This window comes from Canis lupus, chromosome X (assembly GCF_048164855.1).
Source record: "Canis lupus baileyi chromosome X, mCanLup2.hap1, whole genome shotgun sequence".
NCBI classification, from domain to species: domain Eukaryota; kingdom Metazoa; phylum Chordata; class Mammalia; order Carnivora; family Canidae; genus Canis; species Canis lupus.
The window spans coordinates 66,930,849-66,949,640 of NC_132876.1; the positions used below are offsets into that span (position 1 = coordinate 66,930,849).

The 18,792-nt window shown below is 37.1% G+C and overlaps 1 long non-coding RNA gene and 1 pseudogene across 5 annotated transcripts in view; both read right to left on the minus strand.

The window, feature by feature from the left end:
* The window catches only part of LOC140627955 (elongation factor 1-alpha 1 pseudogene), a 73,872-nt pseudogene extending 56,612 nt beyond the window's left edge, over nt 1-17,260 (minus strand).
* LOC140627956 (uncharacterized) overlaps nt 1-17,976 on the minus strand; it is a 185,491-nt gene extending 167,515 nt beyond the window's left edge. For all 5 annotated transcript variants that reach the window (XR_012026433.1, XR_012026431.1, XR_012026432.1 and 2 more), the window contains exons 1-2: nt 17,852-17,976; nt 13,842-13,971 (exon numbers count right to left, since the gene is read on the minus strand). This is a non-coding gene — a long non-coding RNA (uncharacterized lncRNA). The remainder of the gene's footprint in view (nt 1-13,841; nt 13,972-17,851) is intronic.
* Nucleotides 17,977-18,792: the final 816 nt, after the last annotated feature.

The following is an 18,792-nucleotide window of genomic DNA, read 5'->3' on the forward strand; positions in this document are numbered from 1 at the left end:
AATCTACAGAATATAAAGAAACATTCTATATCAATGCTAAGACAAGCAAACCAATTGAAAATGGGCAAAAAAATTGACCAGACATGTCACTAAAGATACAAATGTCAAAGAACACATGAAAAGATATTCAACATCATAATTACTGGGGAAATGCAAATTAAAATGATAAGATACAAAAAATAAAATAAAATAAAATAAAATAAAATAAAATAAAATAAAATGATAAAATACTCTGAAACACCTATTAGAGTGGCCTTTTAAAAAACACTATTAAGTACTGGTAAGGGTGTAGAACATCTGGAAACTCAGATGGGAATACGTTTTCAGTGGGAATGTAGAACAGTGATGCCTTTTTGGAAAACTATTTGGCAAAAAAAAATTAAAAAAAAAAAAACTATTTGGCAGTCTCTTTTAGGATTAGATATACTCCTACAATATGACACAGTAATCCTATCCCTAAGTATTTACCCAAGACAAACCAAAAATACATAGCCATACCAAAATTAGTATGAAATACTCAGAGGCTTTATTCACCACCAAAAACTGGAGACAACCAAGAAGTCCTTCAACAAGTGGACAAACTAAAGTACAGTCAATTTTAATTTATAAATTTTATCTAATTTGAAAAAAAAAGGAAGATAGATAATTAAACTCAAGGAAAATATTTGTAATTTATCTCTACATAGGGCTACATCCCATTAAACATAAAGAATTCTTTAAAATTGCAGGAAAAATTATCAAAAATCGAACAGATAAATGGGAAAAAAAAGAATTAACTACTTACAAAAGAAAAGCCTATAAAAATGATACTTAAAATGAGAAAAACTTTAAACTCAAAGTTTTCAGAAATTCAAATTTAAAAAACACTGGAATACCATTCCTCACCAAATTGGGAATATTTTTTAAATATGAAAATTGGGAAAAAATAAGAAGAGCTAAGATGACGCCACAGTAGGAGGACCTTAGGCTTGCTTCATCCCTCAAACACAGCTAGGTAACTACCAAATCATTCTGAATAGCCAAGAAATCGACCTGAGAATTATCAGAACAAACTGCACAACTGGAGGGAGAGAAGAAGCCACATGGAAGAAGCTAGGAAGTATCGAAATGTGCTTTGGGGAAAAAATGGGATGCAGGTGCTGTGCCGGGAGGAAGCACTGGTCTCAGATAAAGGCAATGGAGAGTGGTATGCATAGGGATAAACACAAGAACATTTCTCCAAAGCCACTGGCTAGGGAAACCAGAGAAGCTGATTTTCAAGAGTTTTTGTAACCAGCGGGGCTTAAAGGCTGGAGTTTTAGAGGTCCATTGGCTTGGCTGGGATACAGACCTAAGGGCAATGCTCTACTCCTGGAGAGAAGGCAGGTAAGCCACCCAGAGCAGATGGTGCCATTTGAAGACTTCCTATAGCACATGGGGACATACTGTTCACTCTTCTGGATCATATCTGTGAGAGGAAGCATTGCCTCTCTGGAGACAAAAGAGCCACAGCCGCCAGTTCCCTCCCCTGTCCCTCAGCATAGGTACAGAGATACCGGCTGAGGGCAGATAAATCAGAAACTGGCTATTTAGCCTGCTTTGCTACAAATACCACAGCCCTGAACTCTGGCATGACTGCCCTTCTTGCTCAAACCTGCATTAGTTCCAGTATGCTGAGACCCTACCTCAGAAGACCATTGTAAGTCCCCAGCACACCAGTTTCCTAAAGTTTAGTTTTATTTTTTTAAGATTTTATTTATTTATTCATGAGAGACCCACAGAGAGAGAGAGAGAGAGAGAGAGAGAGAGAGGCAGAGACACAGGGAGAGAGAGAAGCAGGCTCCACGCAGGGAGCCCGACGCGGGACTCGATCCCGGGAATCCAGGATCATGCCCTGGGCCGAAGGCAGGCGCCAAACCGCCAAGCCAACCCGGGATCCCCTAGTTTAGAGTTTTAAAAGTCAGCAAGCTTGGGTGAGATACAGGCCAAAGCACAATGATCTGCTCCAGGAAGGCAAGCAACCTGGAGACAAACAGTATGAAAACAGTAATCTAAAAAATACTTGGGACACACAGGAAGAAATTATTCATTCTTCTGGGAATGCTTCACTGAGAGCAGCAAACATAGACTCCCCTCTCCAAGGAAAAAGGGACTGGCTGGCACCATTTCCATCCACCACCAACCCTCTTCCCCCATCATAAACCAACTTCAATAAACAAAACAGAGCCAAGACAGGCTACCTGGCAGTCTAACCTGCTTATCTGGTTACATCAATTCCCCCACCCCATGCACTCTGCTGCTAATGCACACTCCTGCCAAGTATACATAAGGAAAAGCACAGCACACCTTTTCCCCAGAAGACCAGTAGAAAGCCCTGCATGTATGATGTCTACCAACCATAGAATTCTTTAAGATTTTATTTATTTATTTGAGAAAGAGAGAGTGTGTGAGCACTAGTGAGGGGGAAGGGCAGAAACAGGCTTCCCATTGAGCAGGGAGCAGGACCCTGAGATCATGACCTTAGTTGAAGGCAGATGCTTAAGTGACTGAGCCACCCAGGTGTCCCCCAACCATAAAGTTCTGCAAGGCTTCAGTTACAGTGGAAGTACAATCAGGTCTCCTGTAACAAGCAGACCAGAGCACACCTAGTTAAAAATCGCCACATTCTGGCCAAGATCCAAACATTGCCCACTGCAGGCAAGGAGAACCTCTGGAGATGACTGACCCAAGGGAAAGAATAGTCAAAACATAGCAGCAGAGTGTATGCAGCACACACTAGAGACTCTCACTGAAGCATCAGGCTGTATATACACTACTTGACCTTTTCTTCATAAAGCCATTACTCTTGGGAGCAGGAAAAATAACAAGCTTTTCTAACACATAGAAGACAGCCCTAGGCAAAGTGCCAAGAAGGAGGAATTAATCCCAGAAGAAAACAAGAGTAGACTTAGGGAAATCAGTGACTCCATCAAATGTAATAATATATTTGTATCATAGGAGTCCCAGAAGAAGAGAGAGAAAAAGGGGTAGAAGGTTTATTTGAGGAAATAATAACTCAAAACTTCCCTAATCTGAGGAAGGAAACAGACATCCAAATCCAAGGGGCTCAGAGAACTCTCATCAAAATCAACAAAAACAGGCTAATAACAAGACATATTGTAGTTAAATTTGCAAAGGAAAATTCCTAAAAGCAGCAAGAAAGAAGTAGTCCCTAAACTTACAAAGGAAGACCCATAAAGTTAACTGCAAATGTCTGCATAGAAACTTGGTAAGCCTTTAATGAAAGAAAGAAAGAAACAAACAAACAAACAAACTTGGCAAGCCAGACAGGAGTGGTATGATATATTCAACATGCTGAATGGGAAATATCTGCAGCCAGGAATACTCTAACTAACAAGGCTATCATTCAGAATAGAAGGAAAATGAGTTTCCCAAACAAAAATTAAAGGAGTTCATGACCACTAAACTAGCCCTGCAAGAAATACTAAAGGGGACTCTTTGGGTAGGAAAGAAAGACAAAAAGTGACAAAGACTAGAAAGGAACAGAAAATCTCCAGAAACAATGACAAAACAAGTAATAAAACAGTATTAAATTTGTATCTAAAATAAATAAATAAATATGTAAATAAAATAAATTTGTATCTATTAATAATCACTTTGAATGTAAATGGACTAAATGCTCTGATCAAAAGACACAGGGTAACAAAATGGTTAGTAAAACAATAAAACAAGACCCATCTGTATGCTGCCTGTAAGAAACTCATTTTAGACCTAAACACACCTGCAGATTGAAACTGAGAGAATGGAGAAACGTTTACCATAAAATGAGGTCAAAAACACCAGAGTAGCAATACACCAGAAAAACTAGATTTTAAACTAAAGACTATAACAAGAGATGAAGAAGGACACTGAATCATAATAAAGGGGACAATTCATACAAGAAGATCCAACAACTGTAAAATTTATGCCCCCAACTTGGGAGCACCGAAATATATATAATTAATAACCAATCCAATAAAGGAACTCAGGAATAACAATACAGTAAGAGTAGGGGACTTTAATAACCTACTTACATCAATAGACAGATCATCTAAGCAGAAAATCAACAAGGAAACAATGGCTATGAATGACAAACTGGACCAGATAGATTCAACAGATATATTGAGAACATTTTACCCCAAAGCAGCAGAATACACATTCTTTTCAAGTACACATGAGACATTCTCCAGAATAGATCACTTGTTAGGTCACAAATCAGGCCTCAATAAGGACAAAAAGATTGAGATAATACAATGCATCTTTTCTGACCACAACACTAAGAAACTTGAAGTCAAGCACAAGAAAAAATTTGGAAAATCCACAAATACATAGAGTTTAACAACGTAAACTGGTCACCCAGGAAATTAAAAAATAAATTTAAAAAATACATGGAAACTGAAAATGAAAACACAATGGTCCAAAACCTTTGGGATGTAGCAAAAGCCATCAGAAGATGTAAGTATATAGCAACAAAGGCCTACCTCAAGAATCAAGAAAATATCAAAATATCAAATAGACAACCTAACCTTACACCTAAAGGAGCTAGAAAAAGAAGAACAAAGAAAGGCTAGAGTTATTAGAAGAAGGGAAATAAAAATTAGAGCAGAAATAAATGATATAGAAACTAAAAGAACAGAACAGATAAATGAAACCAGAAGCTGTTTATTTCACAATATTAATAAAATTGATAAACCCCTAGCCAGACATACCAAAAAGAAAAAAGGACCCAAATAAATAAAATCACAAGTGAAAGAGGAGAAAGAACAGCCAAAGCCACAGAAATCTAAACAATTATAAGAGAATATTATGAAATAATATATGTCAACAAATGGGACAATAAGGAAGAAATGAATAAATTCCTAGGAACATATAAACAACCAAAGTTGAAACAGGAAGAAATAGAAAACTTGAACAGATCATAACCAATAAAGAAATTGAATCAGTAATCAAAAACCTCCCAAGAAACAAAAGTCCAGGGCCAGATGGCTTCACAAGGGAATTCTATCAAGCATTTAAAGAATTCATATTTTGCGGGGATCCCTGGGTGGCTCAGCAGTTTAGCGCCTGCCTTCGGCCCAGGGCGTGATCCTGGAGTCCTGGGATCAAGTCCCACATCAGGCTCCCTACATGGAGTTCGCTTTTCCCTTTGCCTGTGTCTCTGCCTCTCTCTCTCTCTCTCTCTCTCTCTCTCTCTCTCAATCTCATTCTCTCTCTGTCTCTCATGAATAAATAGAATCTTAAAAAAAATAAAAATAAAAAAATAAAGAATTCATATTTTTGTGAAGCTGTTCCAACAAACAGAAATGTAAGGAAAACTTCCAAGTTCATTCTAGGAGGTCAGCATTACCTTGATTCCAAAACCAGACTCCACTAAAAAAGAGAAATACAGATGAATATTCCTGGTGAACATGGATGCAAAAATTCTCAACAAGATACCAGTAAATCAAACCCAACAGTAAATGAAAAGAATCATTCACCATGATCAAGTGGGATTTATTTTTGGGCTGTAATACTCATTTAATATTTGCAAATCAACATGATACACTACATTAATAAAAGAAAGGAGAAGACTTTATGATCCTCTCAATAGATGAAGGAAAAGCATCTAACAAAGTACAACATCCATTCATGATAAAAACCCTCAAGAAAGTAGGGATAGAGGGAACACAACTCAACATAATAAAGGCCATGCATGAAAAACTCAACAGTTAATATCATCCTCAATGGGCAAAAACTGGGAGCTTTTTCCTCTATGGTCAGGAATAAGACATGGATGTCCACTCTCACCACTGTTACTTAATACAGTACTGGAAGTCCTAGCCACAGCAATCAGACAACAAAGAGAAAAAGCATGCAAATAGGCAAGGAAGAAGCCAAACTTTCACTATCTGCAGATGACATGATACTCCACATAGACAAGACAGAAGACTCCACCAAAAAATTGCTAGAACACATAAACTCAGTAAAGTCGCAAGATATAAAATCAACAAACAGAAATCTGTTGCATTTCTGTATACCAATAATGAAGCACCAGAAGGGGAAATCAAGGAACTAATCCCATTTAAAATTGCACCAAAACCGTAAGATACCTACAAATAAATGTAACCAAAAAGGTGAAAGATATGTACACTGAAAACCAAATAAAACACTGATGAAAGAAACTGATTTTAGATTGTGACTCCAATAATAACACAAAACACAAACACTATAATTATTCACACCATTGTATATAAGAGTAAAAAAAATGTAAAATTTCATTAGGAGAGGCTTGGGGGCACCAAGGTGGCTCAGTTGGTTAAGTCATCATTCGGCTCAGATCATGATTCCAGGGTCCTGGGATCAAGCCCCACAACAGGCTCCCTGCTCAGCAGGGAGTCTTCTTGTCCCTCTCCCTCTACCCTTCACCTTTGCTCCTATGTGCTCGCTCACTCTCTCTCTCAAATAAATAAAATCTTTAAAAAAAAAAGAGAGAGAGAAAGGGACACCTGGGTCACTCAGTGGTTGACCTGGGTCACTCAGTGGTTGAGCGTCTGCCTTCTGCTCAGGGTGTGGTCCCGAGGTCCCGGGATCAAGTCCCACATCAGGCTCCCAGAGAGGAGCCTGCTTCTCCCTCTGCCTGCGTCTCTGCCTCTCTCTCTGTGTCTCTCATGAATAAACAAAATCCTTAAAATTAAATTAAAAAATTTAAAAGAGAGAGAGAGAGGTTTGTTTAAATAATAAACGTATACAGGAGAAAAAAGAAACCATTGCAAGTATATGCACAGGTGTGCATCTATGCATTATGTATGCATATGTATACATTCATGATCATGGTTTATTGTTAATTGCAAAAAATACACCATGTTTTGTAAAATCTTTCATTTGTTTAAAAGTACACTCAAAGGACGCTTGGGTGGCTCATTAGTTGAGTGTCTGCCTTTGGCTCAGGGCCTGATCCCAGGATCCTGGGATCAAGTCCTGCATCAGGCTCCCAGCAGGAAGCCTCCTTCTCCCTCTGCCTAGGTCTCTGACTCTCTCTTATGAATAAATAATCTTTTTTTAAAATTAAAAAATAAAACTATACTCAGTGAAGGTATAAGGACATAGGTACTCTCCCACAAGGCTGGTATGAATACAAAGTTTATAATCATTTGGAGGGATATTTAGCAATACTGAAAATGACAGCCTTTAAAAGCAATTAACAACTCTTACAGAAGTCTATACCACAGATCCATCTTCAACAATACAAAAATATATATATGCAAAGCTATTCTCTGTAGCCATGTTTGCAACTGGAAAACACTGAAAAGAATCTAACTCTCCATACCCGTAAGATTAAATAAACTATAGTGAATTAAAACAATGAAGCAATATCAACGTGGATGGAACTGGAGGGTATTCTGCTGAGTGAAGTAAGTCAATTGGAGAAGGACAAATAGTTTATGTTCTCATTCATTTGGGGAATATAAATAATAGTGAAAGGGAATATAAGGGAAGGGAGAAGAAATGGGTGGGAAATATCAGAAAGGGAGACAGAACATAGACTCCTAACTCTGGGAAACGAACTAGGGGTGGTGGAAGGGGAGGAGGGCGGGGGGTGGGGGTGAATGGGTGACGCGCACTGAGGAGGGCACTTGATGGGATGAGCACTGTGTGTTATTCTGTATGTTGGTAAATTGAACACCAATAAAAAATAAATTTATTAAAAAAAACAATGAAGCAATAAAAAAATGTACAGCAATAATTTTTTTTTTTAATGAGAAAGATCTCTATAGATCTCTATTACCTGATACAGCGCAACTTCTTCCAGGATATACTAGAAATGGAAAAAAAAATCAAATTTCAAGAGATCAGCTGCAGAATACAACCTCTCATGTAAGAAAAAAAATGAGATATACAAAATTATGCATGTATAAGTTCACTTCTGCAAAGGAAATTCAAGGAGTATAAATTCAAGGAGTATAAAGCAGAAACTACTAAGACTGATTATATTATATATAGGGAATGTTTTTCTTATGTATAATATTTGAGGAGTGACATTTCTCTCTATAAGCCTTTTTGTATAGGTCTGACACTTAGAACTATGGTAGTATTTCACACAACCAAAAAAATAAATGTGTATTTCAACATAACCAATACGTGGGGGAAAACCCAAAATGGAATACAAAAAACAACAAACCAAACTGTGAAACTAATGGGGAACATAAAAAATTTAACTGGGCATATAAGAACTAAGTAAAGAACTAAGTAACTTTAGAAACATTATGTTTTACTATAAACTTAAGACTAAAGATGAACTGTACACAAATACTGTACTCTACTTAGGAAATGTGCTCCTCAGAGGGAATATTCTGGTAATTTTAAAACTCTCTGTTTCAAACATAAAAACAATCAGAAAACTAACATTTTAAAATTAAGGGAAGTATATATATCAAGAATAGTAAGAACCAGGTTTTTTACTTCCATAAAAAGGAATTACAATGAAGAAAAATGGGAAGACTAGAAGAGAAAGAACCCTGTGCTTTTATTTGGAATCACACATATTAATATGAATACATGGTTTTACAGATACATACAACCACACACATACACATATGTACAGAAAAATACAGAAAGAATGGTGTCTACATGTGACTACAAACATATACTTCTTAACGGTTCAGAGGACCTAAAAACAATGATATCCCCAAAACAATGAGCACACAAATAGTGTCTTCTAAAAACCATTCTCCAATAACAGGAATCAGGGTTCCTTTGAAAAATGGTTGATTCCGGAGTTGGGTGAGGAAAAAATAAGATGTGCCTAACACATATTCGTATAAGAAAGGAGGACAATGCTCAAAAAACATGGAAGCATATCAAAAGGACACAGGAGGCAATCTGAAGAAAAGTCCAGGGGCTAAATCTGATAGTTATTACAACAAAATGATAGCATTAAGATTATAACCAAAACAATGAAATAAGTATCAATGAGTCCATACTAATAAATATTTGATTAAGTAAATAAAATGGGGAGAAAAGACAGCTATTCCTTACAGACTTGCAATTATTAAACACAGAAGGAATATTGGAAATCCTGAATAACCTTGAAACAAACACTAACATAATCATTATGGAAAGTAAGAGGCATGGAGGGATAAAATCAGTGGGTAAAAGTATAAGAAACATTGCATTTGCATAATCTCAAAGTATATCCCCACAAGATACATACAAAATTGAAAGGAAAAAATAGTAATTTTACAGTAGAAAACTTTGGTACACTTTAACCAAGAGATAAAAGTTAACATCATATGTATTAAGACATAATGACAACACGTACATATGATACACAGAGAATGGCACAGCATTACTTCTGTAGCATTATTGCCAGGACAGCATAACATGAATTAAATCATGAAAAATGGCAACAAGGGGTGCCTGGGTGGCTTAAGTCAGTTAAGCTTCTGACTCTTGATCTCAGCTCAGGTCTTGATCTCAGGGTCAGGAGTTCAAGCCCCACAGTGGGCTCCACACTGGGAATGGAGCCTACTTAAAAAAAAGAATGCCAGCAAGAGGACAGTTCTTAAAACTATCAATTATTAAACAACTATTATTAAAATGTGGGGGGGGAAATGCTGAAACAAGCAATCACAAAATTTCTGGCAACAAATATTTAAAGTGAAAATCTTGCTGATAAATAGATCAAAAAAGTTAAATTTTAAAATTTCTTTTAAGATTTTATTTATTTGAGAGAGCTCGAGAGGAAGAGGACAAGCAGGATGAGGGGCAGAGGGAGAAGCAGATTCCCCACTGAGCAGGGAGCCCAATGCAGGGCTCGATCCAGGAATCAGGATCATGACTTGAGCCGAGGCAGATTAACCAACCAACCAAGCCACCCAGGCACCCTCCCCGCTCAAAAAGTGAAAATTTTAAAGTTAAAAATACGGTAACTAAAATTAAAACATAAATGGACAGACTCAACAGCACAATGGAGATGGCAAAAGAACTTAAAGAGATAAATAAAAACTATCAAATAGAGAAAATATTGAGCATAAATGTACAAAGGCTCAGGGAACTATAATAACAGAAGGAAGAGAAAGAGAGTAGGACTGAAGATATCTGAGAAAATAAATGCCTGAAAACTTCCTAAAATCTGCAATAGACATACCTACATATTCGAGAAACCAAGAAAACTTCAAAAGGGATAAACAAAGAAATCCATAGTCAGGTATATCATAATGAAACTGCCAAAAAGTGAAGCCAAAGCAAATATTATATAAGCAGTAAGAGAAACATAAAATACTACCACATAGAGAAATAATAATTCAAATAACTGATTTCCCAGCAGAAATTATAAAAGCCAGAACAAAGTAACACATATTTAAATGGCTGAAAAAAGGAAATATCAGCCTAAAATAATCTACCGAGAAAAATTACTAGCAGGAATGAAAATATAATAAAGACATTCTCAGATGATAGAAAACTAAGAATATATAGCCTCTGAGGGCTTCTCTATAAGAACTGCTAAAAGAAGTGCTTCATGTAGAAGGGAAATACCAGAAGGAAACCTGAATCATCAAGAATAAAGAGTAACAAATATTTATCTGGATAATCCAACAGATTATTTATCTTTCTTGAATTCTTTAAAATTATTTTAAGGATGAAAACAAAAGATATGAACATCTTCTGATAGTTTTCAATGTATGCCAATGCAATACATGACATTACAGCATAAAAGATAGCAAGTTAAAGGACCTAAATGATGTTAATGTTTCTACATTCCAAATTATAGGGTCAAAGAGACAGTCAAAACTTAAATATGTATTGTGTAACCCCTAAAGCAAATACTTTAAAAAGCTATATAAAAAGATACAGTTAAAAATAATAAAATAAATGGAAAACTAAAAGGTATCCAAATAACCCAAAAGAATGCAAAAAGGGGGGGGGGAGAACAAAAAAGAAACAGAAAACAGTAAGTAGTAAACCTAAATCCAAATATATCAAAATTTACATTAAATACAAATTTTGGGGGTGCCTAGATAGCTCAGTCAGTTTTAAGTGTCTGTCTTTGGCTCAGGTCATCATCCTGCAGTCCTGGAATAGAGCCCCACATCAGGCTCCCTGCTCGCCAAGGAGTCTGCTCTTCTCTCTGTAGCATTCCAGCTGTTCTCTCTTCAAATCTCAGGCCAAATTTGTAGGTTTTCAGGATGATCTGAAAGTTATCTAGGTAAGTTGGTGGGGACAGGTGACTTGAGGACCCTACTCTTCCGACATCTTGCCCCGCCCCATAAGGAGTTTGCTTCTCCCTCTCCCTCTACTGCTACCCCTGCTTGTGCTCTCTTGCAGTGTCAAATAAATTAAAATATAGATAGATAGATAGATAGATAGATAGATAGATAGATAGATAGATAGATAGATAGATAGTCAGTCAGTCAGTCTAAGGGCACCTTGTGGCTCAGTGGTTGAGCATCTGCCTTTGGCTCAGGTAGTGATCCCAAGGTCTTGGAATTGAGTCCCACATCGGGTTCCCTGAAGGAAGCCTGCTTCTCCCTCTGCCTCTCTCTCTGTGTCTCTCATGAATAAATAAATAACAAAAATTTTTAAAAATATATGTGTGTGTGTATATATACAAAGCCCAACCACTAAAACTCAAACACAAAAATTGTCAGGATGACCAAAAAAAAAAACAGAAAAAGAAAAAATCAGGATGCCTGGGTAGCTCAGCAGTAGAGCGTCTGCCTTTGGCTCAGGGCATGATCCCAGTTTGGGAATCGAATCCCACATCAGCTCCCTGTGAGGAGCCTGCTTCTCCCTCTGCCTATGTCTCTGCCTCTGTCTCTCACGAATAAATAAGTAAATCTTTAAAAGAAGAAAAAAGGAAAAGAAAAAAGTCATTTAAAGAAATCTTATCAGGGACACCTGGGTGGCTCAGTGGTTGGGCACCTGCCTTCAGCCCAGGGCATGATCCTAGAGTCCTGGAATCGAGTCCTACATCAGGCTCCCTGCATGGAGCCTGCTTCTCTCTCTGCCTGTGTCTCTGCCTTTCTCTGTGTGTGTTTCTCACAAATAAATAAATAAAATATTTTAAAAAAATAAAAAATAAAGAAATCTTATCAGGCCACTGCCTAACAACTAAGATAATGGAATGGAGACTTTAATGACTACCTATGACAAGGTATATAGTCTGCAAAAATAGTTTAGAAAAGTAATTAAACAAGCAGATGACTGCACCCCACAATAATCAACAACACAAACCCTAGGGAGAGAGGAAATACTGATTTCCAGAGCCACCATACTACCAAATTCAAAGTGCCTACTTTTCAAGAAAATTTTTCATTAAAAAATTATTAGGCATCTAAACAAACAAGTAAGTATGGCCCATTCACAGAAAGAAAAAAGTTAGCAGAAAGGGTCCCTAAGCCCGGACATTAAACTTTGTAGAAAAATCAACTATCATAAATATGCCAAAGAGCTAACAGAAACCATGGACAAAAACCAAGAGAACAGCATATCAATAAACAGAAAATAACAATAAATGATAGAAATTACAAAAAGGAAACATATACAAATTCTAAACTGAAAAGCACAATAAACGAAATGAAAAATTTTAGAGGGGTTCAACATAAAATTTCAATAGGCTGAAGAAAAAATAAAGGACCATGAAGATAGGTAAATTAAGATTATTCAGTCTGAGGAATGGAAAAGGAAAAAAAAGGAAGAATATGAAAAGAGCCTAAGAGACAACATTAAGTGTACCAACACATGCAAAATGAGGCTAGAACAAAATGATTCATGAAGAATATCTGAATAGTAGCCAATCTCCATATCTTAAAATTCAATGAACCCCAAAGAGAATAAACTCAAAGACGTGCACAATGAGATGTAGTATAATCAAACTGTTGAAATCCTCCCCCTAAAAATGCTAAGAGCAAGGAAAGAGAAGCAACCCATTATCAGAAATCAGAGGCCAGAAGGCAGTGCAATGACATATTTAAACTGCTGAAAGAAAAAAGCTGCCAACCAATAAATCTACATCTGATAAAAATATCTTTCAAAACTAAAGGAAAAAGATCAGCTTATAGTATGACAGCATGAAGAACCCGAGTGACCTGCTGCTCCCCACTGAAAGTGATGAAAACTATTTTTCTTTAAAAGCCATTTAAAGCCTCTGGAAACTGATCTAAGGACAAACAGCAAATGAAACATATAGTCAAGAACAACTTCAAAAATCCACTAACAGGGCAGCCCGGGTGGCTCAGCGGTTTAGCGCCGCCTTCAGCCCAGGGTGTGATCCTGGAGACCCGGAATCAAGTCCCATGTCAGGCTCCCTGCATGGAGCCTGCTTCTTCTTCTGCCTGTATCTGTGCCTCTCTCTCTCTGTGTGTGTCTCTCATGAATAAATAAATAAAACCTAAAAAAAAAAAAAATCCACTAACAAAGATGAGTCTCTATTTGAACCAAGACCATTCCCCTTCCCTCCCTCTCTCATCTTGAGCTCAAGGAAAGGGAATCTCTACTCCAGATTCCTGCAACCAAGAACACAGGGCTCCCTTTCCACCCCTCCCACCAAGACCCAATTCAGAGGGCTTTCCTCCCAGGAGGAACAGTTTCTTATCCAGCCCCCAGCTGCCTGTTAACAGGGTTGAGAGTCCTGGGCAAGTGTGGTTGAAAGGTAGGAGTTCCAGCCCTTTCAGCCCCCCCGGTAGAATGTATAATTTATTGGGTGTGGTGCATGGAAAACACTGGGGCCCTGACCATCCTTGTCCTGGGTTGTGAAGAGAGAAAAGCAAACCCTGATGACATCTGGCTGCACTTGCCCCTCCACAACCTACTGTCACTCAGAAAGAAATTTGCCTTGTTCCTACCTCATCACCAGAGACCAGGCTTTTGTTTGAGCGAAGAAGTAGACATTAAAACAGATAGCTCTTAATTTCTTCCCAAAAGGACTGACTTCATTTGCAAGAGCATGGAGAAAGTCCCAAGTCTAAAGGAGACCTAAAAAACAGTGAGGTTGTAATAAAAGCCAGTTAGCAGATTCAAAATATAGAGGCTGAACTAACTGTAGGTAAGCTAATTTGCAAGAAAAGAACTGCAGACTAAAACAAGTGGGAGGAGCCCTCCTGGGGTCAGAACAAATATCAAATACTAACCTCAAAAACTATTTCTTCAAAGGACCCACATTTTGATTGGATTAACATTCAAAGTAGTTTATGCCCCAGGGCGTTGTGGAAAACAATTAGTTCCCAGTAAGGGGATCTTGGCTGCTGGGTGTGGACAGGGAAAGACAACCTTAACAAAACCAGTCATCCCAGGGTAACTGTGGGCATATTCAAATTGCCCCTCCCTGAGGACCAACTTCTGAGGATTAACCTTGTGGGAAAAAAAGACTACAATGAGATACGACTTCACATCCACTAGGATGGCTAGAATTGGATGAAGTCAGATAATGACAAGAGTTGGTGAGAATGTAGACAAGTTAGAGCCCTCATACACTGCTGCTGTGATTGTAAAATGGCGCAGCCACTTTGGAAGAATCAGGCAGTTTTTCAGGCAATTAAACATTGCTACCATATGACCCAGCAAAAACAGTCTTTAAGTATACACCTAGAGAACTTTTCTTGTTTAGAAAGAGTCCTAGCAAAAGAAAAAAAAAGTATACACCTAGAGAAATGATAACATGTCTACAAAGAAATTTATACATGAATGTTTTAGCAGAATTATTAATAGCCTAAAGGTGGAAACAACCTAAATGTCCATCAATGAATGAATGCATAAACAAAATGCGGTAAATCATAATTTGAAACATTATTCAGTCATAAATAGAATGAAGTACTGATACACGCTATAACATGAACTTTGAAGCATTATGCTAAGTGAAAGAAGTCAATCACAATAGACCACGTATTATATGATTCCATTCATACAGGATGTTCAAAACTGAGATATCTATAGAGAATAAAGGTAGATTAGGCATTGCCTAGGGCTGAGCAGATAGGGTTCAAGGGGATATGCAGTTATGGCTAAACGGCATGGACTTCTTGGGGTGATGAAAATACTCTAAAATGACTGTAGTGATGGCTGTACATAGATTAAAAACCACTGAACTGTACACTTTAAGTGGGTAATTGTATGGCGTGTGAATTATATTTTATCTATCAAAACAGACAGGAAAAATTAAGACATTTCCAGATAAAGAAAATCTGAGGGAATTTCTTCCTAATAGGCCTACCCTACAAGAACTGCCAAAGGGACTTCTTCAGGCTAAAATGGAAGGATAATAGAAAGTAACTCAAAAGCGTAGGAAGAAATAAAGAACATGGGTAAAGATAACTACATAGATAAATATAAAAGCCAGTACTATTGTGTTTTTGGTTTGCAACTCCTCGTTTTTTTTCTATGACTTAAAAAGAAACGAACAAGCTGATCCTATAACTCATATGGAACTGCAAGGGACCCTGAAAAGCCAAAATAATCTTGAAAAAGAACAACAAAGTTAAAAGAGTGGCACTTTGCAATTTTAAAACTTACTACAATCTACAGTAATCAAAATAGTGTGGTACTAGTATAATGACAGATACAGAGACAAATGGAATAATTTTGAATGACCTGAGCTAAACCTATATACATCTATGGCTAACTGATTTCAACAAGAGTGCCAAGACCATTCAATAGGGAGTGGACAAGTCTCTTCGATGTATGGTGCTGGGACAACTGGCTATGTGCATATAAAAAAATGAAGCTGGACCTCACATCATATATAAAAATTAACTCAAAATAAATCAATGGCATATATATAAGAGCTAAAACTATGAAGTATTTAGAAGAATACATAGAGATAAATCTTCATGACTTTGGACAAAAAATTCTTAGATTTGACACTGAAAACACAAGCAACGAAAGAAAAAAATAGACAAACTGGGCTTCAAATTTTTTAAAAATTGTACACCAAACCAAAGGACATCCTAAAGTATGAAAAATACCTACAGAATGGGAAAAAAATTTCCAAACCATATATAACAGTTGAGAATATATAAATAATTCTTACAACTCACCAACAAAAATACCCAAATTAAAAAATGGGCAAAGGACCGGAATAGACATTTCTGCAAAGAAAACAAATGATCAACAAGCACAAGAAAACATGCCCCAAGTCAGTCTTTAGGAAAACGCAAATCTAATCAATGACATACCACTTCAAACTTATTAAAATGGTTCTAATTTTCTTAAAACAAAACAAAAACAAAGAATAACAAGTGTTGGCAAGAAGCATGGTAATTCCATGTGTAACCTAAAAAGAAATCCCCATACTATTTTCCACAGTGGCTGCACCATTTTAAATCCCAAAAGCAATGTACCAGGGTTCCAATTTCTCTACTTCCTTTCCAACATTTCCTGTGTTGTTTTTTTTTTTTTTTTTAATTAGATTCTGCCTTCAACTTAGGAGAAACTTCAAATGCCCCCTGTTACTGTAATCCAGATAACAGGCACTTAAAAATTAAAAATTCATCTTTATTGACACTTCTTTTAAAAATTTATCTTCAAAATTTATTTAAAAATTACCCATCCTAGAAGTAGTTCCACACGTCACAAAAGTTTAAGAAATGCATGGGAAATAAAACCACTGTTTAAAATAATGGTTACCTCTAGGGATGAAGGAAGAAAAGAGATGCATTCAGGAATGGGTACACAAAGAACTTCAACTATTATAGCAATGTATTATTTTTATGTTTGGATGGTGAATACTGTATTTTTTTTTTTGTATCTCTCATTAAGTTAGTTATGTTTATATATCTTAAGTACTTCATAACATATGTAGAAAGCCCCCCAAAAAAGACAAAGGAAAAAAGTTAATCTTATACTCCCTCATCACCTCTTCCACCAAAGACACAAGATCATACTAGGCATCTGCAACTTACTTTTCTCACGTAACTATTGTAATAGCATTCTCTAGATCAAAAGTGTGTAAAGAGGTAAATCTGTTTCTAGAGCTGCAAAGTATTGCATAGACACAAACGTCCCACAATTTACTCAAACATTTTATAGAAGGTTATGCAGGTTGTTTCCAGTTACACGTCATAAAAACAAAGTTGCAAATTTTTTACTGTCTTCCCCCAAAAATATTATGCTTAATATAAATTTATTTTCACCAAGAGATTTGAACACGGAAAATCTAGCTCTTTTCCTACTGAGTAATCAAGGTAAGACACAAAATAATTTAACAATTCCCTCAGAGATTACCTGTACGCACGCACACACCTACCTCTGAACAGAACAATGCACTTTCAAAACAAATGATAAGTATTATATTACCCAGAAGTCATCTGAAACATAAAGGACATTAAAAAAAAATTTTTTTTAAATCTAGCCTACAATGAGTATGTTAAAATTGATTAGTTTATCAAAACTACAACGTTTGCTAGCGAAATACAGCATGAAGAAAATAAGGGAAAGTAGGTCCAACAGGTTAGGCTGCTCCTGAAAGCGCTGTGGGGAGAAAAAAAAAATCTCTCATTTTGGGCCCGCATGGTGTCAATAAAAACCCATTTAAACAAGGAAAAATGAAAGGGAAACGGCTCAGAATCTCTTCTACGAGCTACTATCCGCTTCATCAGTGGTGGTAAGGTGACTAAATAAGGAAATTACTTTCCGATATTTTAAAAAAAGGTGAGAGACAGAAAAATGAAAAACAGGCCGGCTTCTCCTCCCTCCCCAGGCCGGCCACGCGATTCCGAAGTGTGTAGCCTTCCTACCGGACATTTCTCTGGCGGATGTGAAGCTTAGCACTCACCACAAAACAAAAGTTGGCGAGTTTCTGTACTTTCCTCAGATTTGTTCATTGGCTGCTTTCCAAACCTAGTAAGCTGGCAGTACTCACCCTCTCAGTACGAAAGCCGCCATCTTAGGTTTTAGATGAGCTCTAGGGGAAAAAGTGATAAAAGCCTGGAGCGGGCGTTACAGCAAAATAAGTCCCGCGCCCAACCGCCGTGCACTGCTGAAATGGCTCCGCCAACAACGTGACCCAGCCTGCCTGCGGCCCCTCCCCCAGTTTTCCAGAGCCGGTGCCCTTCCTTTTAGGCACAACCTTTGTCCTCATTGAAATTGCCTCATTCTTGCTTCTTTTCTTTCTTTTCCTTTTAGTTTTTCATCCCAAATTTGTTTTACCTTTGCCACTACTCCTTTCTTCTTTCTACATTCTAGATATCTCTGGTTCTCCTCGACTTTCAGTTACCTCATACATGTACAGCATTTTATAATAGACAAAACTGTCTTTCTGTTATTTTACCAAATTATTATAATACTATAAGGTAAGCTGGGAACTGAGTTTCCCAATTTTACAAATGAAGAAACTAAGCCCAGAAAAGTGGACCAATTTTCCAAAAGCTGCAACAGCTAGTACATGTTAGAGTGCACAGAACCTAATTCTTTTTGCTTCAGTGAGCCCCGTTCTGCTAGAGATCGAGGTCTAATTCATCCGACTAATTGAAAAGATAGGAAAAATAGAAAGAGTGTGAGCCTAAATTCATATAGTAAGTCAGTGACAAAACTGGATTCAAAACAAGTTGCTTCCTTGTTTAATTCTGTGACAGAAAGCAACTTCATAAAGGGGTTGAGATGCTGTTCTCTGGCCCAAAATTCTTTCCTCTTTTGACTGAGCTCAGCCCTGACACTTTTAAGAAACCTCTAAAAACGTTTATTTTATTCTGTCCCACTCCATGCAGGAAAATACACTAAACATGTTTTAAAAACGAGGCTGAAACTTCTTTGTGAAGCATTGTTCATGAATGATGTGAAAGAGTGGTGGGTGAGGGTTTGTGC